This window comes from Tachysurus fulvidraco, chromosome 1 (genome assembly GCF_022655615.1).
Source record: "Tachysurus fulvidraco isolate hzauxx_2018 chromosome 1, HZAU_PFXX_2.0, whole genome shotgun sequence".
Classification (NCBI taxonomy): Eukaryota; Metazoa; Chordata; class Actinopteri; order Siluriformes; family Bagridae; genus Tachysurus; species Tachysurus fulvidraco.
This window is the reverse complement of record NC_062518.1, coordinates 17,414,184-17,439,183: the sequence shown is the minus strand read 5'-3', so window position 1 is coordinate 17,439,183 and position 25,000 is coordinate 17,414,184. Positions and strand designations below refer to the sequence as shown.

Below are 25,000 nucleotides of genomic sequence, written 5' to 3'. Positions count from 1 at the left end.
CATCCATCTGATCCATCTCAAACGTCTTCGCCAACACAACCTGTATTTCAAGGCTGAAAGATGTGAGTTCAACCAAACCTCTATTCAGTTTCTGGGTTACAATGTATCTCAGGATGGAGTGAGCATGGATAAGAGGAAGGTGGAAACCATAACCATAACCATAACCAACCCCCTCACTGTGAAAGACCTGCAAAGATTCTTGGGCATTGCTAACTTATACTGTCGTTTCATTCACCATTTCAGTAATGTGGTTCAACCACTTACCACCCTTCTATGAGGAAAACCTAAAACTCTGTCATGGACTTACAGAAGCGGATCAATCATTCCGGAACCTGAAAGCTGCCTTCTGCTCTGCACCCATCCTCATCCATTCTGATCCAAACAATCCCTTCATCGTAGAAATAGATGCTTCATCTACAGGTGTCGGAGCCGTCCTATCACAGGGTTATTGAAGCAATAACCTCCATTGCTTCATCCATGTGCTTTCTACTCTCATAAATTCAGCCCGGCGGAAGTCAACTACGACATTGGTTGGAAGGTGCAAGACATCCCTTCACGGTACTGGCAGATCAAAAAAACCTGCAATATCTACATGAAGCAAAGAGACTCAACACCCGGCAAGCTTGATGGGCACTCTTCTTCACTTAGTTTGACTTCACCATCACTTACCAACAAGGTAATAAAAACTGCAAAGCCGATGCTCTCTCCAGACTCTATTCTTCTGACGACGACAACGCTATCCCTGACACCATCCTACCAGAAAAGTTGCTCGTTTGTCCCATTGATTGGAGTGAGGAGGACATGATCCCTGAAGCACAAAATGTTCCGCTGGGCTGCCCCGTGACTCATACTGTAAGTATGTACCTCTGCATCATTGGAATCCTCTCATTTATAAGGTACAGCATGTGTTCAGATACTTTGGTATCCCAGAAGATATTGTTTATATTGTTTATCCCAAAAGGTCCACAGTTCTGTAAATCCATTATAAAACTCCTAGATGTGACTGTAAGCCTTTCCTCTGGTTACTACCCTCAGCCCAACGGCCAAACAGAACGGAACATCCAGGAAGTCAGTCGATTCCTCCTAACCTTCTGCCATGACCACCAGAACTCCTGGAGCCAATTCCTTCTCTGGACCGAGCACACACAAAACTCCCTTCGTCAACAATCTACGGGTCTCACCCCACTTCAGTGCGTACTCGGTTACCAACCGCCGAGGTTTCCCTGGACTGAAGAACCCTCTGAAGTCCCTTCAGTGCAACATTGGTTCCAGGAGAGTAAGAGGGCCTGGGACTCGGCTCATCACTATCTGCAGGGGGCCGTCAGGTGTCAGCAACGTACGGCGGATGCCCACCGTTCAGAGACCCCCAACTATAAAGTGGGACAGAAAGTATGGTTGTCTACAAGGAACATCCGCCTGCACTTCCCCTGCAAGACGCTGAGTCCCAGATACATTGTCCCATTTACCATCATCAAGGAGGTCAATCCGGTCACTACTGTTACAGATTTGCCAGGCTCCGCACTCACTCTCCCATAATGTTCTGCTTCGCCTGAGTACTAATCACTATCACCTGTTCACAATCACCTGCTCACGGTATAAAAGGACTGCCACATTCATTCATACCCCCTCTGGTCTCGTTACTACCTGCCTGACTCTACTAACCCTTTGTGAATTTATTCGTCTCTCTCCAGTTATCGTCATCATCATTGTCATCTGTGAAGTTTAGGAAAGTCTCATTTGTTATCTGTGACTCAGTCGTGTTTGTGTTTGGAGTTGCGTTTCTCATCATCCTCACCCTCTTCATCCCTGATATCGTTCATACTTTCTACCTGGTTATTGTTACACGTTCTAATAAACACATCTGGCTCTTACTCTGTTGTTGTCTCAATCGGAAACACATCATCACACATCTGCTACACTTACAGACAAACCTTAACTTCATTCAGCACTACAGCCATAAAATATTCCCTCCTGCAGATAAGAGCTGTCTCTGATTAAATCGTGTCTCCTCCATCGTCCTCCATGTGGAAACACACCGCTGTCATATTTCTGTATTTAATGTAGTCATTGAATCACTTGTGTTAGTCATGTAAAAAAGTTCAATATCCTTTAATGGTTTCTAAACATTAATGAATTTCTGTTTACCCTTTCATGCTGGAAAAAAAAAAAAAAAAAAAATAATAATAATAATAATAATAAAAAGACAGTAGAGTGTGAGGACCCAGAATGCTCGTTAGTGTTCTACTGAAACTCATTCACTTTTATTCTTTATTGCTGTGTTGTTGTGAGATGAAATTAAACTCAGCCATAATAAGATGTGCTGTATACACACACACACACACACACACACACACACACACACACACACACACACACACACACACACACACACACACACATGAAGTATTGCAGAAAAATATTTATGGAGTGAATATGAGGACACAGGTTTTAGTAATTAGTCCTTGTGCAATTAGCCCTAATCCCTAATCCCTAACCCCTAATCCCTAACCCCTATGCTCTACTGAGAATGTATGTTTTAAGGTGTTTAATCATGGATTCTTCCTTTGCCCCCTCATTAAGTAAACTCTTACTGTTGCCTAATGAGGGAAGATGAGATGATTAATCCCTAATGACTGAGGTTCGCTCTGTTCAATGTCTATTAAAGTCAAAGTTCTGACAGAAACCCTGCTGAAACCACATCACACCCATAAACACGATAATCACTATGCTAATCAGCATGCTAACAGCTCACAGCGATAGGCAGAGCCTGCTTTTTATGCAAATGAGTAGAGTGCACTGCATCGTGGGTAAAAAGTGATATGGATTAGGCTTTAAATCAGTTTATTATTCACATTGTTCATGTGGAAATGACTCACACACAAGCAGAGATAACATCACTCCATTCCCACAAAACACTACTATAACTGTATGTGGATAGGCTGAATAAAGGAGGAGTGTGTGTGTGTGTGTGTGTGTGTGTGTGTGTGTGATGTATTATATATGTGTTCTGTCCAGATGGAGTTGGTATATTTAAATAAGGAAAAGTACAGTATGCTGAGAACACACACACACACACACACACACACACACACACACACACACACACACACACACACACACACACGTCTTAAGAACAGGAGGTGGTGCATTGAGTGTGTGTTCTGATGCAGCATATGGAAAGCATGTGTAGGTGGTACTTTTATATCTTTATGTGTGTATAAACACACACTGGAAACCAGTAGGTTGTGTGTGTGTGTGTGTGTGTGTGTGTGTGTGTGTGTGTGTGTGTGTGTGTTTGTGTGTTTGTTACTGTAGTCTTGCATCATTCACTGCTCAGTTATTGCACAGAAGTTTATTCTTCAAAAAATAAACCCTTTGTAACCCTAATCATTTGCCTTACATAATAATTATATAATCCCTACATCCTACACCCTTCACCCTACACCCTAATCCCTACATCCTACACCCTTCACCCTACACCCTAATCCCTACATCCAACACCTTTCACCCTACACCCTACACCCTACACCCTAATCCCTAAATCATACACGCTTCACCCTACACCCTACATCCAAATCCCTACACACTAATCCCTATTATCCTACACCCTTCACCTAAAACCCTACATCCTAATCCCTAATCCCTACACCCTTCACCCTACACCCGACACTTTAATCTGTACACCCTAATTTCTATCATCCTACACCCTTCACACTAATCCTTACACCCTAATCCCTACATCCTACACTCTTCACACTAATCCCTACACCCTAATCCTTACATCCTACACCCTTTACCCAACACCCTAATCCCCAGTCACAGCACCAGCTCCATACAGTATTAGTGCTGAGGTGTGTGTAGATCACACTGAGGTCATTAAGTCACTCAGCTCAGATCTCTGACATCATCATTGCCACATAAAACAGAAACTAAAATCAAAATTAAGTTCTTTAATAAACCTGAGAGCTGGAAGCACCACATTGCTTATTACAGACCATGTCACTGGGAACTAATACAGAGGATTGTAATCCATAAAGGAAGACACACACACACACACACACACACACACACACACACACACACACACACACACACACACACACACACACAAATGAGTTTATTTAAATGTCTCCTTGTTTCAGGTTCTTGGTCTTGTACAGTTCAGTCGAGTGTTTGTGTAGCTGCGCAGTTCACCGCTTCCTGAAGTTCCAGAAAAATGTAAATGACTAAAAAGCAACACTCCCAGTGAACAGCCAAGTCTGGATCAGGTGAGTGTGTGTGTGTGTGTGTGTCCCCTCTGCTCAGTTGACCATGATGATCCTGGTAAGTAAGGTGCACTCAGTGGGCGTGGGTGGGAAACATATTGTGACTTCCCCTGTGTGTGTGTCAGTGTGTGTGTCAGTGTGTGTGTTTGTTGCTTTTCCACGTAAACAAGTGATAAACACTGCTCTGTTCTTGATGAGAAGCATCGCCTCCAGCCAACAATTTCTCCTCCTTCTGTGTGTGTGTGTGTCTGTGTGTGTGTGTGTGTGTGTGTGTGTGTGTGTGTGTGTGTGTAGAGAAGATTGAAAAGAAGGTTCTTGAAGAGCACTATGATAACACACACACACACACACACACACACACACACACACACACACACACACACACACACACACACACACACACTCTGAGCTGGTTAGGGTTAGCACTTTCTGTCTGAGGAACCCTGAGTTTATCCCATGTGTGTTAATAAAGAAGCTGGTGACCATTTAGGGTGATGATAAAATGGTACAGTCTGGAATGGTGCTGGATGTTACTAACATTCAGGGTTACTACTATTTGACGAGGCGGCCTGGAGAGAGGGAGGAAGAGTACAAAGGAGAGCGAGCGCAGAGAAGAGAGCGAGAGGAGATGAGAGAGGAGAGAGAGAGAAGAGAGAGAGGAGAAGCTAGCGAAAGAGAGGAAGAGGAAGATGAGAGAGAGAGAGAGAGAGGAGCGGCGCGGAGAGCGAGAGCAGAAGAACGAGATGGGAAGGGGAGAGAGAGAGAGAGAGAGAGACGAGGAGAGAGAGAGAGAGAGACGAGAGAGAGAGAGAGCGAGAGAAGAGCAGAGAGAAGAGAGAGAGAGGAAGAGCGAGAGAGAGAGAGAAGAGCGAGAGAGAGAGAGAGTGAGAGAGAGAGAGGAGAGATAGAGAAGATCAGAGAGGAGAGCGAGAGAGAGAGAGAGATGAGAGAGAGAGAGAGAGAGAAGAGCAGGACGAGGAGGAGAGAGAGACGAGAGAGAGAGAGAGAGAGAGAGAGTGCAGGAGAGAGAGAGAGATAGAGAGAGCGAGAGAGAGAGTCGAGATAGATGAGAGAGCTGAGAGAGACGAGCGAAGAGAAGGATAGTAAGATCAGTCATGATCGAGAGCATGATAGAGCGAGCGAGAGCTAGCATATCTTGTCTAGCTATAAATTGTCAGAGTAGATCGCTACTGCTATCGATATAGATAGCTAGAGATGATAGCTGAGATCTATCTCTCTCTCATATCTTCATCTTCTTTCATATCCTCTCTCTCTCTCTCTCTCTCTCTCTCTCTCTCTCTCTCTCTCTCTCTTCATCTTCCTCTCTCTCTCTCTCTCTCTCTCTCTCTCTCTCTCTCACTGTCTCTCTCTCCCTGTTAATCCCAGCAGGTCTTTACTCCTCTCTGGTCCTGAAGAGATTGTGATTTAATGGAATAAGAATTCCCGCTACGAGCCGAGAGCATGCGTAGGATTCATGATAATAAATTGAAAAGGGATCGAATATTCTCAGTGCCGTTTCCCAGAATGCATCACTCGTCTGTGGTTAATGCAGCGGCTCTTTTGCCCTGTCTGAGAATCGATATGGAGGAGTTGTTATATTCGCTAACCTCCCTGCTAGCTCATCCACATTAGCGGCATGCTAATCTCATTAGCTTTTATATTACTGAACCCTGCAGGACCCGGGGAGGCACGGTTTTACAGATTATACACACACACACACACACACACACACACACACACACACACACACACACTCACACACACACTCACACACACACACCTACACACACGCGTGGACATGGGTTTTCCAACCACCATGTGAGATTTATCATAATTTACTTATTAGAAATTATTATTATTTTAACACCGTTAGTGTGTACAGTATGGTGTTGAGTGTGTGAGATTAGTGTGTAAAGTGTGGTGTTTAGTGTGTGGTGTTGAGTCTGTACAGTGTGGTGTTGAGTGTGTGGTGTTGAGTGTGTGGTGTTACAATGTGTACACTGTGATGTTGAGTGTGTGAGGTTAGTGTGTTGTTGAGTGTGTGGTGTTGAGTGTGTAGAGTGTGTGGTGTTGAGTGTGTACAGTGTGTTGTTGAGTGTGTGATGTTGAGTGTGTACAATGTGGAGTGTGTTGTTGAGTGTGTGGTGTTGAGTGTGTGGTGTTACAATGTGTACACAGTGATGTTGAGTGTGTGAGGTTAGTGTGTTGTTGAGTGTGTGGTGTTGAGTGTGTAGAGTGTGTGGTGTTGAGTGTGTACAGTGTGTTGTTGAGTGTGTGATGTTGAGTGTGTACAGTGTGGAGTGTGTTGTTGAGTGTGTGGTGTTGAGTGTGTACAGTGTGTTGTTGAGTGTGTGGTGTTGAGTGTGTACAGTGTGGTGTTGAGTGTGTACAGTGTGGTGTTGAGTGTGTACAGTGTGGCGTGTGGTGTTGAGTGTGTACAGTGTGGTGTTGAGTGTGTACACTGTGATGTTGAGTGTGTGAGGTTAGTGTGTTGTTGAGTGTGTGGTGTTGAGTGTGTACAGTGTGTTATTGAGTGTGTGATGTTGAGTGTGTACAGTGTGGAGTGTGTTGTTGAGTGTGTGGTGTTGAGTGTGTACAGTGTGTTGTTGAGTGTGTGTTGTTGAGTGTGTGGTGTTGAGTGTGTACAGTGTGTTGTTGAGTGTGTGATGTTGAGTGTGTACAGTGTGGAGTATGTTGTTGAGTGTGTGGTGTTGAGTGTGTACAGTGTGTTGTTGAGTGTGTGGTGTTGAGTGTGTACAGTGTGGTGTTGAGTGTGTACAGCGTGGTGTTGAGTGTGTACAGCGTGGTGTTGAGTGTGAACAGTGTGGTGTTGAGTGTGTACAGTGTGGCATGTGGTGTTGGGTGTGTACAGTGTGGTGTTGAGTGTGTACAGTGTGTTGTTGAGTGTGTGGTGTTGAGTGTGTACAGTGTGGTGTTGAGTGTGCACAGTGTAGTGTTGAGTGTGTACAGCGTGGTGTTGAGTGTGAACAGTGTGGTGTTGAGTGTGTACAGTGTGGCATGTGGTGTTGGGTGTGTACAGTGTGGTGTTGAGTGTGTACAGTGTGGTGTTGAATGTGTACAGTGTGGTGTTGAGTGTGTACAGTGTGGCGTGTGGTGTTGATTGTGTACAGTGTGGTGTTGAGTGTGTACAGTGTGGTGTTGAGTGTGTACAGTGTGGTGTTGATTGTGTACAGTGTAATGTTGAGTGTGTACAGTGTGGTGTTGAGTGTGTACAGCGTGGTGTTGAGTGTGTACAGCGTGGTGTTGATTGTGTACAGTGTGGTGTTGATTGTGTACAGTGTAATGTTGAGTGTGTACAGTGTGGTGTTGAGTGTGTACAGTGTGTACAGTGTGGTGTTGAATGTGTACAGTGTGGTGTTGATTGTGTACAGTGTAATGTTGAGTGTGTACAGTGTGGTGTTGAGTGTGTACAGTGTGTACAGTGTGGTGTTGAGTGTGTACAGTGTGTACAGTGTGGTGTTGAGTGTGCACAGTGTAGTGTTGAGTGTGTACAGCGTGGTGTTGAGTGTGAACAGTCTGGTGTTGAGTGTGTACAGTGTGGCATGTGGTGTTGGGTGTGTACAGTGTGGTGTTGAGTGTGTACAGTGTGGTGTTGAATGTGTACAGTGTGTACAGTGTGGTGTTGAGTGTGTACAGTGTAATGTTGAGTGTGTACAGTGTGGTGTTGAGTGTGTACAGTGTGGTGTTGAGTGTGTACAGTGTGGTGTTGATTGTGTACAGTGTAATGTTGAGTGTGTACAGTGTGGTGTTGAGTGTGTACAGTGTGTACAGTGTGGTGTTGAGTGTGTACAGTGTGTACAGTGTGGTGTTGAGTGTGTACAGTGTGGTGTTGAGTGTGTACAGTGTGGTGTTGATTGTGTACAGTGTAATGTTGAGTGTGTACAGTGTGGTGTTGAGTGTGTACAGTGTGTACAGTGTGGTGTTGAGTGTGTACAGTGTGGTGTTGAGTGTGTACAGTGTGGTGTTGATTGTGTACAGTGTAATGTTGAGTGTGTACAGTGTGGTGTTGAGTGTGTACAGTGTGTACAGTGTGGTGTTGAGTGTGTACAGTGTAATGTTGAGTGTGTACAGTGTGGTGTTGAGTGTGTACAGTGTGTACAGTGTGGTGTTGAGTGTGTACAGTGTGGTGTTGATTGTGTACAGTGTAATGTTGAGTGTGTACAGTGTGGTGTTGAGTGTGTAGTGTGTACAGTGTGGTGTTGAGTGTGTACAGTGTGTACAGTGTGGTGTTGAGTGTGTACAGTGTGTACAGTGTGGTGTTGAGTGTGTACAGCGTGGTGTTGATTGTGTACAGTGTAATGTTGAGTGTGTACAGTGTGGTGTTGAGTGTGTACAGTGTGGTGTTGAGTGTGTACAGTGTGTACAGTGTGGTGTTGAGTGTGTACAGTGTGTACAGTGTGGTGTTGAGTGTGTACATTTACATTACATTTACAGCATGTGACAGATGCCCTTATCCAGAGCGACGTACATAAGTGCTTAAATCTCTAACACTGAATACATTAATGCTGCTCACTAGGTTACATACTTAAGATACCATGAGTTTAAAACTTTTGTTCAAAGTTACAATGAAAAAGTGTCAGTTTTTTTTATTTTATTTTTTTTTATGCAAAAGATAAGGAAAGAAGTGCTAGTTGAAGTGTTTCCTGAATAAGTAGGTCTTCAACCGCCGCTTGAAAATAGCCAGTGACTCAGCTGTCCGGACCTCTATGGGAAGTTCATCCCACCACCTGGGTGCCAGTACAGAGAAGAGTCTTGTAGTATACTTGCCTCTTACCCTGAGAGATGGTGGAACCAGTCGAGCAGTGCTGGTAGATCGGAGTGTGCGGGGTGCAGTGCGAGGAATGATGAGGGCTTTGAGGTAAGAGGGAGCCGGTCCATTTTTGGCTTTGTAGGCCAGCATCAGTGTTTTGAATCTTATGCGTGCAGCTACCGGAAGCCAGTGGAGAGATCGCAGCAGCGGGGTGGTATGCGAGAACTTTGGCAGGTTGAAAACATGTACAGTGTGGTGTTGAGTGTGTACAGTGTGGTGTTGAGTGTGTACAGTGTGGCGTATGGTGTTGAGTGTGTACAGTGTGGTGTTGAGTGTGTACAGTGTGGCGTATGGTGTTGAGTGTGTACAGTGTGGTGTTGAGTGTGTACAGTGTGGCGTATGGTGTTGAGTGTGTACAGTGTGGTGTTGAGTGTGTACAGTGTGGCGTATGGTGTTGAGTGTGTACAGTGTGGTGTTGAGTGTGTACAGTGTGGCGTATGGTGTTGAGTGTGTACAGTGTGGTGTTGAGTGTGCACAGTGTAAGCAGGTCAGGCACCTACAGACAAAAGAGATCAGAATGGCAGGTTTTCAGTCAACAACCCTGCATCAGTGTGGAAAGACCTGCAAGACATCACGAACTAGAGAGTTGCCCCCATCTCTCTCTGAAGCAAACAAACACCTGGCTGATGACCTCAACACCTTCTACTGCAGGATTGAGAACAATATCTTTACACCTCCAATCCCACCCAGCCCACTGACGGGGTCTTCCGCTACTGTCTCAAAGCATGTGCTGACCACCTGGCTCCTATCTTCACGCATATCTACAACAGATCACTGGAGCTGTGTGACGTCCCCTCCTGCTTTAAACTCAATCATCACAATCATCCCGGTCTCCAAGAAACACTCCATCACTGGACTATCTGTTGTCATACCGACCTTTGAGCAGCAGGTTCTGGCCCACCTAAAGACTGTAACAGAACAGATGCTTGATCCCCTACAGTTTGCCTACAGAGCAAACAGGTGAGACTGGGACAATCGGACAATCAGCACTGGTGCTCCTCAGGGATGTGTCCTCTCCCCACTTCTGTTCTCCCTCTACACTAATGACTGCACTTCAAGTGACCAAACTGTTAAACCTCTGAAGGTTGCAGATGATACTACACTCATCGGTCTCATCCAAGATGGTGATGAGTCTGCATAATGGCAGGAGGTGAAGCGGCTGGTGCTACGGTGCAGTCAGAACATCCTGGAGCTAAACGCCCTCAAAACTGTGGAGATGATAGAGAACTTTAGTAAAGACCCCCTAACACTACTCCCCCTCACAGTGTCATCTGTGGAGGCCTTCAAGTTTCTGTGCACTACCATTTCCCAAGACCTGAAATGGGCCCAGCAGAGGATGTAGTTTCTACATCAACTAAGGGAGCTGTTGGTGCTGTTCTACACTGCAGTCATAGAATCTGTCCTGTTCACATCCATCACCATCTGGTTTGGTGCAGCAACTAAACAGGACAGGAACAGACTGCAGAAAAACCAGTAAAAACAGCTGAAATAATAACTGGTGCCCCCACCCCAGGACTTGTACAACACAAGAACCAGAAACCAGGCAGTAAACATCTGATTCTGATCTTAGTAAACAGCTATCTTATTTAAAACCTCAATTTTTCCCATACCCTCCCTTCCTCTCTCCCTTCCTCCCTCCCTCTTTCCCTCCCTCTCTCCCTCCCTTCCTCCATCTCTCCCTCCGTCTCTGGTGTTCCCTTTAGGGAGTCTAGATGGTTGTTTCCTCTTTATTTCTGTGACCTCAGTCTATTGAACTCTGTCACATTTAAATGTTCTGCAGAATCAAACCTTAAGCTTTAATAATTTACTCAACAGACAAAATCATTCCGAAGCAGCAGGTGAAATGATATTTATACCAAGTTCTGTGTCTGAGGCTGGAATGAGAGAGAATCACTGTTCTGTTCATCACATGTCAATAGCTAATTAACATCCATGCTAGCTTCCTAGGCTAAGCTAGGCTACAGAGAGGTACAAAGTGTTGAGCTGAACACAGAGATCAGGTGGAACTGAGGTCACAGTCAGGTCACACAGGTGAGCAGGTCAGATAACAGGATTCCAAAACAGCTCTCTCATCCAAATGGTGTGTGTGTGTTTGTGTGTGTGTGTGTGTGTGTGTGTGAGAGAGAGAGAGAGAGATACAGTGGACCAATTGCTGTTCCCTCTGCTACACCTGCTACATGCCTGATTACCTTCTAATCTCACTTACTACACACACACACACACACACACACACACACACACACACACACACACACACACACACACACACACACACAATGGTAATTTTTCTGTCCTGTAATTCCTGAGGCTTCAGTAATGAGGAGATTTGAGTTTCTTAAGAGGATTTCAGGACATAATGCTGAAAAAGACTTCATCTCAGCAGTCTGTGTGTAGGGGGTGGGGTGGGTGGGGGTGGTTAGAGAGACAACAACAATACAACAAGAGGATTCTCTTACTAATATTTTTATTAATTATTATTATTAAAATTATTTAAAAAAACATATATATATTCTAACATGGCTTCGTGCTAAAATTTACATTTCTGTCATTTGGCAGATTTATTCAGACTGACTTAAATTTTAGTTCAATTTATACAGCTGAACAATAGCGGGTTAAGGGCCTTGCTCAGTGTTTATGTGTTAATTACAGGTGGAGCACAGGCACAATGTTTATGTGTTAATTACAGGTGGACCACAGGCACAATGTTTATGTGTTAATTACAGGTGGGGCACAATGTTTATATGTTAATTACAGGTGGGGCACAGGCACAATGTTTATATGTTAATTACAGGTGGAGCACAGACACAATGTTTATGTGTTAATTACAGGTGGAGCACAGGCACAATGTTTATATGTTAATTACAGGTGGGGCACAATGTTTATATGTTAATTACAGGTGGAGCACAGGCACAATGTTTATATGTTAATTACAGGTGGGGCACAGGCACAATGTTTATATGTTAATTACAGGTGGGGCACAATGTTTATATGTTAATTACAGGTGGGGAACAGGCACAATGTTTATATGTTAATTACAGGTGGAGCACAGGCACAATGTTTATATGTTAATTACAGGTGGGGCACAGGCACAATGTTTATATGTTAATTACAGGTGGGGCACAATGTTTATATGTTAATTACAGGTGGGGAACAGGCACAATGTTTATATGTTAATTACAGGTGGAGCACAGGCACAATGTTTATATGTTAATTACAGGTGGAGCACAGGCACAATGTTTATATGTTAATTACAGGTGGGGCACAGGCACAATGTTTATATGTTAATTACAGGTGGAGCACAGGCACAATGTTTATATGTTAATTACAGGTGGAGCACAGGCACAATGTTTATATGTTAATTACAGGTGGGGTACAGGTACAATGTTTATATGTTAATTATAGGTGGAGCACAATGTTTATATGTTAATTACAGGTGGGGCACAGGCACAATGTCACAATGTTTATATGTTAATTACAGGTGGAGCAAAATGTTTATATGTTAATTACAGGTGGGGCACAGGCACAATGTTTATATGTTAATTATAAGTGGAGCACAATGTTTATATGTTAATTACAGGTGGGGCACAGGCACAATGTTTATATGTTAATTACAGGTGGAGCACAATGTTTATATGTTAATTACAGGTGGGGCACAGGCACAATGTCACAATGTTTATATGTTAATTACAGGTGGAGCAAAATGTTTATATGTTAATTACAGGTGGGGTACAGGTACAATGTTTATATGTTAATTATAAGTGGAGCACAATGTTTATATGTTAATTACAGGTGGGGCACAGGCACAATGTTTATATGTTAATTACAGGTGGAGCACAATGTTTATATGTTAATTACAGGTGGGGCACAGGCACAATGTTTATATGTTAATTACAGGTGGAGCACAATGTTTATATGTTAATTACAGGTGGGGCACAGGCACAATGTTTATATGTTAATTACAGGTGGGGCACAGGCACAATGTTTATATGTTAATTACAGGTGGAGCACAGGCACAATGTTTATGTGTTAATTACATTTGTTAATTACTTTATTAATTAGTAATTAGTAATAGGTAATTAGTTTATTTGTGTTAGCTTGAGGAGTGAAGTAGACCTCCATCAAATCTCTCCATCGCAGGTCAAAGCCAAACTTTTTTATCAGCTGATTCTGCAGCCATGTGAACAGTTCCTAAGCAACAGCACTGTCTGTCTGCTCAGGTTTTAAATGAGCTGCAGTGGGACAGACAGCTGGAGAGACTGAGACAGAGACAGAGAGAGGGACAGAGAGAGGGACAGAGAGAGAGAGACAACTATTAAACGTCTTGCGTGTGCCTGGCATGTGTCTGAAGTGTGTCTGGCGTGTGCTTGGCATGTGCCTGGCGTGTGCCTGACGTTGTACCTGGCGTGTGTCGTGTGTGCCTGGCATGTGTCTGGCGTGTGCCTGGCGTGTGCCTGGCGTGTGTCTGGTGTGTGCCCGGCGTGTGCCTGGCATGTGCCTGGCGTGTGTCGCGTGTGTCTGGCGTGTGTCGCGTGTGCCTGGAGTGTGTCTGGCGTGTGCCTGGTGTGTGCCTGGCGTGTGTCTGGTGTGTGCCTGGTGTGTGCCTGGCGTGTGTCTGGCGTGTGCCTGGCGTGTGCCTGGGGTGTGCCTGGCATGTGCCTGGCGTGTGCATGGGGTGTGCCTGGCATGTGCCTGGCGTGTGCCTGGCATGTGTTTATTTAACATGGGAACTTGTGCCTCTATGATGATGAATCTGTGTTTTTTTATTTAATGATATTTATAATCTACACTCACTGTACGTCTGTAATAACACAGTTAGCTAACAATTCATTAGCTAGAGTAGCTAGTTAGCTTAGCTGAGCTTTATATAGATTCAGATAAATTAGAATGTTTCTGTTCTGTGTGAAGAAAATTCAAGCTTACATGAAAACAGGCTATTGACCTAATATTCAGTTTAATCTACATGAGTTTTATCAAATTTCCTACATTTAATGTTTTAGTGTGATGTTTTAGACACCCCCCCACACACACACGCACACACACATACACACATACATACAAACACACACACATACCCACAGACACATACACACACACACACACACACACACACACACACACACACACACACACACACACACACACACACACACATATACACACACACACACATACATACACAGAACTCCTTCAGAGACAGAGAGAGAGAGAATATCTGGCCAGGTTTGCAGTCAGGTTAACATATGGTCTAACGCTCTTTCAGAATGCTGCCACCCTCCAAAACACACACAGACAGGCATCTCTCTCTCTCTCTCTCTCTCTCTCTCTCTCTCTCTCTCTCTCTCTCTCTCTCTCTCTCTCTCTATCCCCCCCTCTCTCTGTCTCTCTCTCTCTCTCTCTCTCTCTCTCTCTCTCTCTCTCTCTCTCTCTCTCTCTCTCTCTCTCTCTTTCACACTCACATGCTTGGATGGAGAATAATGAGCCTCTATAGCACCAGGGTATGACAAATCAGTCACGACTACACAAGGAGTGCTCTGTGTGTGTGTGTGTGTGTGTGTGTGTGTGTGTGTGTGTGTGTGTGTGTGTGTGTGTGTGTGTGTGTGTGTGAGTGTGTGTGTGTGTGTGTGTGTGTCTGTGTGTGTGTGTGTGTGTGTGTGTGTGTGTGTGTGTGTGTGCATGTGTACGTGTGTGTAAAATCCACTCATTCATTCCATAGAGTATAGAGTAGGTCTTTCTGTTTCAGGTTCATTGCTAGTTAGTTGTTACCATGGTAACAGCTGGTGATGCTGTCAGTAATGTGATGATGGTTCAGAACTGTTCAGATGACATGAGGTTATTTTGATGTAATGAGAGGTTGAGCTGCTGTTTTCAGGAGGGTGGATGTGTGTCGGTCACAGTGTAGTTGTGTAACTAATGACTGTGGTTCTTTGTATCAGCACCTCTCTGCCCTGTCAATCAGTGAGCAGCACAGGAGTATCAATGGGTAACACATGCAGATATACAACACCTTATATACTATTGTGTCCTACATGTTCTCTCTCCCTCTCTCTTTCTCTCTCTCTCTGTCTCTGTCTCTCTCTCTCTCTCTCTCTCTCTCTCTCTCTCTCTCTCTCTCTCTCTCTCTCTCTCTCTCTCTCGGGTTTTAGTGATATTATACGTTTTCGTGCTGTCCTGGCCACTGTAGTAAACGTGTGTTAGGTGCTCTGTTGCTGAATTAATGCTTTTTTCTCTTCTGCAAATTCAGCGCATAAAAAGGTTTCTAACATGTTCAGGACACGAGTGGTGTGGAGTTCAGACTCGTACTGGGCGGAGCTTTCCTTTCTCTGGAGGAATTTGTTTATTAGTGACTCCAGTCACAGCTTGGGAAGTGAACATCTGCTGATTTATAATTAAGCCTAATTTCCTGACATGCTGTATTTTACATGAGTATATCTCACAAACTACAAAGTGTATTAGAATAATTCTGGTACCAAAATAAAGGTGATGTAAAGGTGAGATTGTGAAAATAAGTATATCTATTACCAGCTCAGAGTAATGCAGCAATATCTCAAGTTTCTAATAGTTCTGGAGCCAAAATAAAGGTAACACGTGGTAAAATAAGTATATATAAATGAATAAATAACCAAATCAGAGTAAGAGTGCAAAGATAAAAAAAAATAATTTTTACCTGAAAGATATTACAATTTTAGACAGTATATCAAAAATATTGTTATCAAATGTATATAAAAAACTCCATAAATCTATTTTATAACATCTCACATTAACTGGTTCAAGATTTATTTACTATTGTGTATCAGAGATATTAGACAGAGGTGCCACACACTCCTGTGCCAAGTGCCGAGTACAGACACAATGGGAGCAGCAGTTTGTTTTGTGCGCAGATGAAATTTTAGATTAGATTAGATTAGAATTCAATTTTTCATCCTGAAATACCGGTAAGAGCAAAGTTAGTGTCAAGGCTGCTCGGTTACTTTGTAGTTTGTTCCTTCTGTTTCTGACCCGAGGTTGTGTTTGTGTCACGTACAGTAGGATCACAGGATCACAGGATCATACTGGATGCCATTTTGGCCCCGATATCGGATTGGATACAGTGACTGTGATTGGATACGGTGAGTGTGGTGTGATTGGATACGGTGACTGTGATTGTATACAGTGACTGTGATTGGGTACGATGACTGTGATTGGAAACAGTGACTGTGATTGGATACAGTGACTGTGGTGTGATTGGATACGGTGACTGTGATTGGATACGGTGACTGTGGTGTGATTGGATACGGTGACTGTGGTTGGATACGGTGACTGTGGTTGGATACGGTGACTGTGGTTGGATACGGTGACTGTGGTGTGATTGGATACGGTGACTGTGATTGTATACAGTGACTGTGATTGGGTACGATGACTGTGATTGGAAACAGTGACTGTGATTGGATACAGTGACTGTGGTGTGATTGGATACGGTGACTGTGATTGGATACGGTGACTGTGGTGTGATTGGATACGGTGACTGTGGTTGGATACGGTGACTGTGGTTGGATACGGTGACTGTGGTTGGATACGGTGACTGTGGTGTGATTGGATACGGTGACTGTGATTGTATACAGTGACTGTGATTGGGTACGATGACTGTGATTGGAAACAGTGACTGTGATTGGATACAGTGACTGTGGTGTGATTGGATACGGTGACTGTGATTGGATACGGTGACTGTGGTGTGATTGGATACGGTGACTGTGGTTGGATACGGTGACTGTGGTTGGATACGGTGACTGTGGTTGGATACGGTGACTGTGGTTGGATACGGTGACTGTGGTGTAATTGGATACATTGACTGTGGTGTAATTGGATACGGTGACTGTGGTGTGATTGGATACGGTGACTGTGGTGTGATTGGATACGGTGAATGTGATTGGATACGGTGACTGTGGTGTGATTGGATACGGTGACTGTGGTGTGATTGGATACGGTGACTGTGGTGTGATTGGATACGGTGACTGTGGTGTGATTGGATACAGTGACTGTGGTGTAATTGGATACGGTGACTGTGGTGTGATTGGATACGGTGACTGTGGTTGGATACGGTGACTGTGGTGTAATTGGATACAGTGACTGTGATGTGATTGGATACGGTGACTGAGGTGTGATTGGATACGGTGACTGTGGTTGGATACAGTGACTGTGGTGTAATTGGATACGGTGACTGTGGTGTAATTGGATATGGTGACTGTGGTGTGATTGGATACGGTGACTGAGGTGTGATTGGATACGGTGACTGTGGTTGGATACAGTGACTGTGGTGTAATTGGATACGGTGGCTGTGGTGTAATTGGATACGGTGGCTGTGGTGTGATTGGATACGGTGACTGTGGTGTGATTGGATACGGTGACTGTGGTGTGATTGGATACGGTGACTGGTGTGATTGGATACGGTGACTGTGGTGTGATTGGATACGGTGACTGCGGTTGGATACAGTGACTGTGGTGTAATTGGACACAGTGACTGTGGTGTGATTGGATACGGTGGCTGTGGTGTAATTGGATACGGTGACTGTGGTGTGATTGGATACGGTGACTGTGGTGTGATTGGATACGGTGACTGTGGTGTGATTGGATACAGTGACTGTGCTGTGATTGGATACGGTGACTGTGGTGTGATTGGATACGGTGACTGTGGTTGGATACAGTGACTGTGGTGTAATTGGACACAGTGACTGTGGTGTGATTGGATACGGTGACTGTGGTGTAATTGGATACAGTGACTGTGCTGTGATTGGATACGGTGACTGTGGTGTGATTGGATACGGTGACTGTGGTTGGATACAGTGACTGTGGTGTAATTGGACACAGTGACTGTGGTGTGATTGGATATGGTGACTGTGGTGTGATTGGATACAGTGACTGTGGGGTGATTGGATACAGTGACTGGTGTGATTGGATACAGTGACTGTGGTGTGATTTGATACAGTGACTGTGGTGTGATTGGATACAGTGACTGTGGTGTGATTGGATACGGTGACTGTGGTGTGATTGGATACAATGACTGTGGTGTGATTGGATACAGTGACTGTGGTGTGATTGGATACAGTGACTGTGGTGTGATTGGATACGGTGACTGTGGTTGGATACAGTGACTGTGGTGTGTGGAGCGTCTCTTGTATGTGATCAGCTCAAACTTTTCTTGAGGATAATGTTGTGGACTTTAACAAAAATGCTGTTACACAAACACACAGATCTTTCTTTTTTTCAGCTGGGATGAGATTCTGTAGGTCTTTATGACCTGCTCGAACATCTCCACAGTCTGGATGGGTTCATTAAGTGAGAGAAGCATGTGCTTGTCTCACCTCGCGGTGTCCTGTTGTGAAGTGAGTCTGGAGTGAAAGTGGTTCAATAATGTTAGTGTTTTATTTTTAAATCCCAGTTAAACTATGAATCATCATGTCAGAGAAAAGCAAAGGTTCAGAACATCAAACAAACCTGGATACTTCTCTGTGCTCTCGGGTTCTGCAGCTTTGGGGTGAAAATAAAACAACAAACTATCTAAACTATCTAAATAATCTCAGTAACTAACTAAATAAACCAAGTGTCTCAGATTATAAAATTACTGTGTGAGATAAAAGAGGATCTATATTGAATCTTTCCTGACTGAAGAATCTTTATGAGTTCCTCAAGAGCCTTTTAGGATGTAGTGTAAGTCTCACATGGTGAGGAACCCTAAGGAACATTGGGGTGCATATAGGTGGCTGGTGCTGTTGTAGATCTCCCCTTGCTTCAGAGATGGTTTGGTGCACTTTAACCTAGATGTCCTGCTTCACTCGTCTACTAAACTTGAAGTCTTCCAGAATGTGAATATCAGTACACTGTCCTTCATCGTGTAGAAAAAATCCGTTATGATATCGATTAGATCTTAAAATGTTCATCTGTGCAATTCATCATCTTCTTCACCTACTTCAGAGAAGAAGAAGGTTCTTTTCTGGATTGTCTGTCCTCAGGTTTCCTCATTTATTTCCTGATTAAGTCCATTTAATTTCCTACATGGTGCAGTTCTAGGAGGAACTTTTCCCCTGAGGGTAACAGAGCAGGCTTAGACAGCAGGTGACAAATTGCTGAGATGAAGAACAGAAGAACTATGGAATCGATGGAGAGGGATGACACACTATCGATGAGAGATACACAATAAAGACAGAAGAAAGTCTAGAAACAAGAAGGAAGCAGAATGTGATGATCACAGCAGTGTATGTGTGTGGTGTGTCATGTGTCATATGTAGTGTGTCATGTGTTGTATATAGTGTGTAGTGTATCGTGTGTTGTGTGTAATGTATAGCGTGTCGTATATAGTGTAAAGTGTGTCATATATAGTGTGTATTGTGTGTCATATGTAGTGTGTAGTGTGACGTATGTAGTGTGTCATATGTCATATGTAGTGTGTCGTGTGTCATATATAGTGTGTAGTGTGTTGTGTGTTATGTGTAGTGTGTCATATATAGTGTGTAGTGTGTAGTGTGTTATGTGTAGTGTGTCATATATAGTGTGTAGTGTGTAGTGTGTTATGTGTAGTGTGTCATATATAGTGTGTAGTGTGTTGTGTGTTGTGTGTAGTGTGTCATATATAGTGTGTAGTGTGTTGTGTGTTATGTGTAGTGTGTCATATATAGTGTGTTGTGTGTAGTGTGTCATATATAGTGTGTAGTGTGTTATGTGTAGTGTGTCATATATAGTGTGTAGTGTGTTGTGTGTTGTGTGTAGTGTGTCATATATAGTGTGTAGTGTGTTGTGTGTTATGTGTAGTGTGTCATATATAGTGTGTAGTGTGTCATATATAGTGTGTAGTGTGTTGTGTGTTGTGTGTAGTGTGTCATATATAGTGTGTAGTGTGTTGTGTGTTGTGTGTAGTGTGTCATATATAGTGTGTTGTGTGTTATGTGTCATATATAGTGTGTAGTGTGTTGTGTGTTATGTGTAGTGTGTCATATATAGTGTGTTATGTGTAGTGTGTCATATATAGTGTGTAGTGTGTTGTGTGTTGTGTGTAGTGTGTCATATATAGTGTGTAGTGTGTTGTGTGTTGTGTGTTATGTGTAGTGTGTCATATATAGTGTGTTGTGTGTTGTGTGTTATGTGTAGTGTGTCATATATAGTGTGTAGTGTGTCATATATAGTGTGTAGTGTGTTGTGTGTTGTGTGTAGTGTGTCATATATAGTGTGTTGTGTGTTGTGTGTTATGTGTAGTGTGTCATATATAGTGTGTAGTGTGTTGTGTGTTGTGTGTTATGTGTAGTGTGTCATATATAGTGTGTGTGTTGTGTGTTATGTGTAGTGTGTCATATATAGTGTGTAGTGAGGTTCTCTTGGCAACTTCACTCTGTGTTTGTGTTGTTGTATTAATGGTTTATGAAACGTTTGAAAATTGATGAAGAAATGATTCACTGGATGTTCCGCAGTGAGTCAGCGTCCACACATAAAACAGATAGATGTCTTCGTCACGTCTCAGTGGGTACACATCTCAGAAATGAGTAACATATAACAGAGAGACATGTCTCCGTGTTCCACCTGAGTAAAGACAAAGAATTTAAAAGACATCTAAAAGAACATTAACCATGGGTTGTTTGTAAACGAGTTGATTCTGAGTTGGTTCATGCTGAGAGTCGACTCGCTTGTATGAATCTGTTACTGGTGCAGTGCTAGTGAATCAAACCGCTTCCATGTAAACTGCTTTTCACTATCTGACCTGTTGCTTGTCAGTAATCATGAGAAGAGTCACGATCACGTGATCACTCTACCACAGTAATGAGTTAGAGGAGAGGCCGTGTGAAACTTCACAAGTGCTCAGAGAAACAGAGAAACACTGGAGATGACCATCAAATGACCATTGAACACCTACACAGATGGGCTACACACACACACACACACACACACACACACACACACACACACACACACTCACACACAGACACACACAGCATGGAAGTTGTGAGTACTGTATGTGTTTGAATGTTGTACTAAAACAATGACAGCAGCTCAACCCTGACGACAGGAAACTTCACGTGCAGTTATAATTATTCATCTATAACTGAATGTTTTTAAAGTCAGGAGAAGTGGAATCACAGTAGAAGTGGAGGTGGGGAGAGAGAGAGAGAGAGAGAGAGTGAGTGAGTGAGAGACAGAGAGAGAGAGACAGAGAGACAGAGAGACAGAGATAGAGAGAGAGAGAGAGTGAGAGACAGAGAGAGAGAGAGAGAGTGATTGACAGAGAGAGTGAGTGAGAGACAGAGAGAGAGAGAGAGAGAGAGAGAGAGAGAGAGAGAGAGAGCGAGACAGAGAGAGACAGAGAGAGACAGAGAGAGAATGAGAGACACACAGAGAGTGAGAGAGAGAGAGAGAATGAAAGAGAGACAGAGAGTGTGAGTGAGACAGAGAGAGAGAAAGAGTGAGAGAAAGAGAGACAGAGACAGAGACAGAGACAGAGAGAGAGAGTAACAGTTGTAAGGTCTACACCAGGGGAATTCAATTAAAATTCCAAGAGGTCCAGTTACTAAAATTTCCTCCCAGCAAAGGTCCGAATCTTATATTGTCACTTAAAATAGTGTACCTCATGTTAATAAGATCAATAACGCACATACATTTCTATATAATTTAGTGTTAAATTTCAAGTGTTTTTAAAGTCTGAACTTGTCTGGCACTTGAATGGAAAACAATCCTGTAATTGTCTTTACTACATGTCAAGTAACAGACAACAGACACTGAATTTCTTCTGAATAAAATAAATAAAAATTGCAAACACAGCTTTGTGCAGCCTGAACTTAGGGCCTAGATTTCATGTAAAACATTCAGAATCTTCTGAATAAAATAAAAGTGCTTTTAATCTTTAAGAACAAAATGAAACAGAAGACTTTTGAGCTGCCCCTTTTTTAAACATTAACTACATTAATAACACAGGAACCTTAGGCAAAAGGACATTTCAGGTAAAATAGAACAGGGCAGAATTTGAACAGCTCCCTTTTTCCTCTCTCCTTTACACCTCTCCTTACTCCCTTTCCATTTTCTGTTCCTACTGAGAGACATGGACATGTAACTGTCCTGCCAGCAGGTTGTATCTTAATTGTCCTGCCAGTGTAATTAGGTGCATTACTGCCACCTTCTGCTCTGGAGTATGGAACAGAAACAATCTGTTTTTGGCTTGGCTTTTGATGACGCTCCTGTCGTAATAACTAGATTAACTACGCATGAACGAAAGATTTATCTTTTTATTAATATTAAAGAGTTTATATAATCTTATAATATTAGATTATAATAAGGAGATGCTTAATTTGATAATAGTAGAATTTTAACGGGTCCGGGCAGACCCGTCACTCGGTCCGCCATTTGGTGATGCCCGCTCTACAGTGTGTCTCACCTCTAAAAACACAAACAGAGCAACACTTTCTTTAAAAAGGGTTCTTTAAATCTTCCTCTTTCTGTAAAATGGATTTATTCATTAGAACTCACTCCATCTGGACAAACAGAGCTTCAGACTTTTTTCTTATCTGTCAGTTTTGAGATGAAATTAACATCAGACTGTTTTAGTAAAGACGTGTGATACAGACAAGCCTTTACACTAACAACATCAACAGCAGCATCCGTTTATAAGATCCAGCTCTTTACAGTTCTGTTCCACTGAGGAGCCGATGAGTGTTTAATCCACATAACTCACGCTATACCCTTCTGTAAATGGGAAGAAAACACACACACTGGAGAGACTCGTGGTTTTAACCCAGAGTTCATTAACTTTGTTTTAGGATTCATCAACTTAAACACACTCTTTAAACACAAATACAGCTACAGACCAGGTAGTTCATTTCTATTGTAATTAACTCCTTCGTTGAATTACATGCATTTGTAAATGACTCTTTCAGTGAACCAACTGCATTTGTATATGACTCAGCACCTGATTCCATTTTATATATAAACGACTTTTTATTTAATTCAGTAAATAAAAAATTATGTTATTTATGTTACGTTTGTAAATGACTCAAAAGTGCATGAATGCTGCTGCCTTAACATGCTGCCTATTTAAAGGTGGGGTCTCCGATTTTTGAGAAATGTTTCAGAAAATTGAGTTGGGCCGAATAATAAACAAACTCAAAACAAACATGCAACAGAAAGGGGCGGGTCTTGTCAGTATGGGCGGAGAGAGTGTTCAGTGCGCATGTGTGACATTAGCAGAAAGCGGTTTTAACATCGACATGGAGGATAAAAACAAAGAAAGAAAGAGAAGAAAGACTTATGATAAGGCAAGAAGTAGGACGTGTTAATATAGGAACAGCTTTGTGTGGGCGGAACTATCGATACAGGGGTGGGACCCGTCTGGGTTAGGGACGTGTTTGTTTTGGTGATTTTATATGTCAACATTGGCTTTCAAACAACGTAGACCGCACCTTTAAGTAACAAACACAAGGATAGGAACACAACAACACAAAAAACAACTGTCGGCCATCCAGAATTCTGCATTGTATCTGTTCTTTTTTCTCCACTCCTTCATGCTCTCTCTCTTCTCTGTTGGATGCGGTGATTAAGCTGATGGACGATGTTAGTCTACAGGAAGTCTCACAGTGTGTGTCTGGTGTAGAGCCTACAGGGAAGTGACTGGGGCACAGTGCAGGGGGGTCTGACACACACACACACACACACACACACACACACACACACACACACACACACACACACACACACACACACACACACACACACACACACACACACACATAACTCTCCTGAAGCCTCTCAACTCCAACTGAGAACAGCAGGAACTGAAGAGAACTGACAGGGTAGAGTGCAGAGAGAGCAGAGAGACAGGATGAAAACGAGATGGGGAGAGAGAGAGAGAGAGAGAGAGAGAGAGAGAGAGAGAGAGAGAGAGAGAGAGAATGAAGGTAATTAATGTGATGCAGTGCTCTGTGTGAGTATAAGTAGGTGAATTGAATGTGTGGCTCTTTAGCAGCGTGCCAAGAACCAGGTTTTGTTTGGTTTTGTTTCCTAAAATCCGTTTTGATTTGTTTGATGGTGTCACTGAGAACTTTAGAAAATCCCTCAGTGAAGGAGATGATCTTCTCTGGATCTCTTCTAATAAACGACAACATCTATACGAGGCTTCTTCTCTGCAGACCGACAATCCAGCTCCGTTCCTGTGACCCCGACCAGGATAACACGCTTACTATAAATAAATAAATAAAAGAGACAGATTGAATAGAGCCTTTTCACAGCCCGCCGTAGATGCTCCAGTATTCACAGAGCACTTCCTACTGAGGACTCGCTTTATTTAGATTTAAATACAGTTCTGAATGAAAATGTTCCTTTTTTTTTCATTGAGGGAGAAAATCCATGTGAATAAAGAGATCAGATCGCCGAGCTGTTGGTCACATGCAGGTATAAAGCAGTGGAGCATTAGCACCAGCAGCCTCATGAATATTTAAACCTCGGGTTTTTATCATGATAAATGAAGAGCATTAGTGAGGAACAGATCAGCTGAGGATGTGTTTACTTTTTATCATCTGTACTACATGTGAAATTACAGCCGCTGTAATAAAAATCAGCTGCACACAGTGAGTCTGATCCAAACGAGCGGCACTGTGGGTCATGTGACCAGGTGCTCTTAGAATTAGTCTAATAATCATGTGATATGATAGGGCATGTTTGGGAGGAGTTTACACACACACACACACACACACACACACACACACACACACACACACACACACACACACACACAGAAATAATTCTTCCATAAATTTCTACATTTACATTTCAATCATTACAGATGGCTTTTTGAATGTGTTTATGTGGAGTGTGCTCTTGTACACATCCCTGTGAATGAGCTGTTACTATGGAAACGATTCCAACCTGGTCCACTGTCAGAGCTGCTGTCCTAGAGAATTAA

General features: G+C 43.0%; 1 protein-coding gene across 3 annotated transcripts in view; it reads left to right on the top strand.

The window, feature by feature from the left end:
* elfn2a (extracellular leucine-rich repeat and fibronectin type III domain containing 2a) overlaps window positions 1–25,000 on the top strand; it is a 61,283-nt gene that overhangs the window by 11,569 nt on the left and 24,714 nt on the right. For 2 of the 3 annotated variants that reach the window (XR_007144318.1, XM_027153582.2), the window contains exon 2: window positions 4,143–4,268. The exons of the other annotated variant lie outside the window; for it this stretch is intronic. The gene's annotated coding sequence lies outside the window, so the exon portion shown is untranslated. The remainder of the gene's footprint in view (window positions 1–4,142; window positions 4,269–25,000) is intronic. 3 annotated transcript variants of the gene reach the window in all.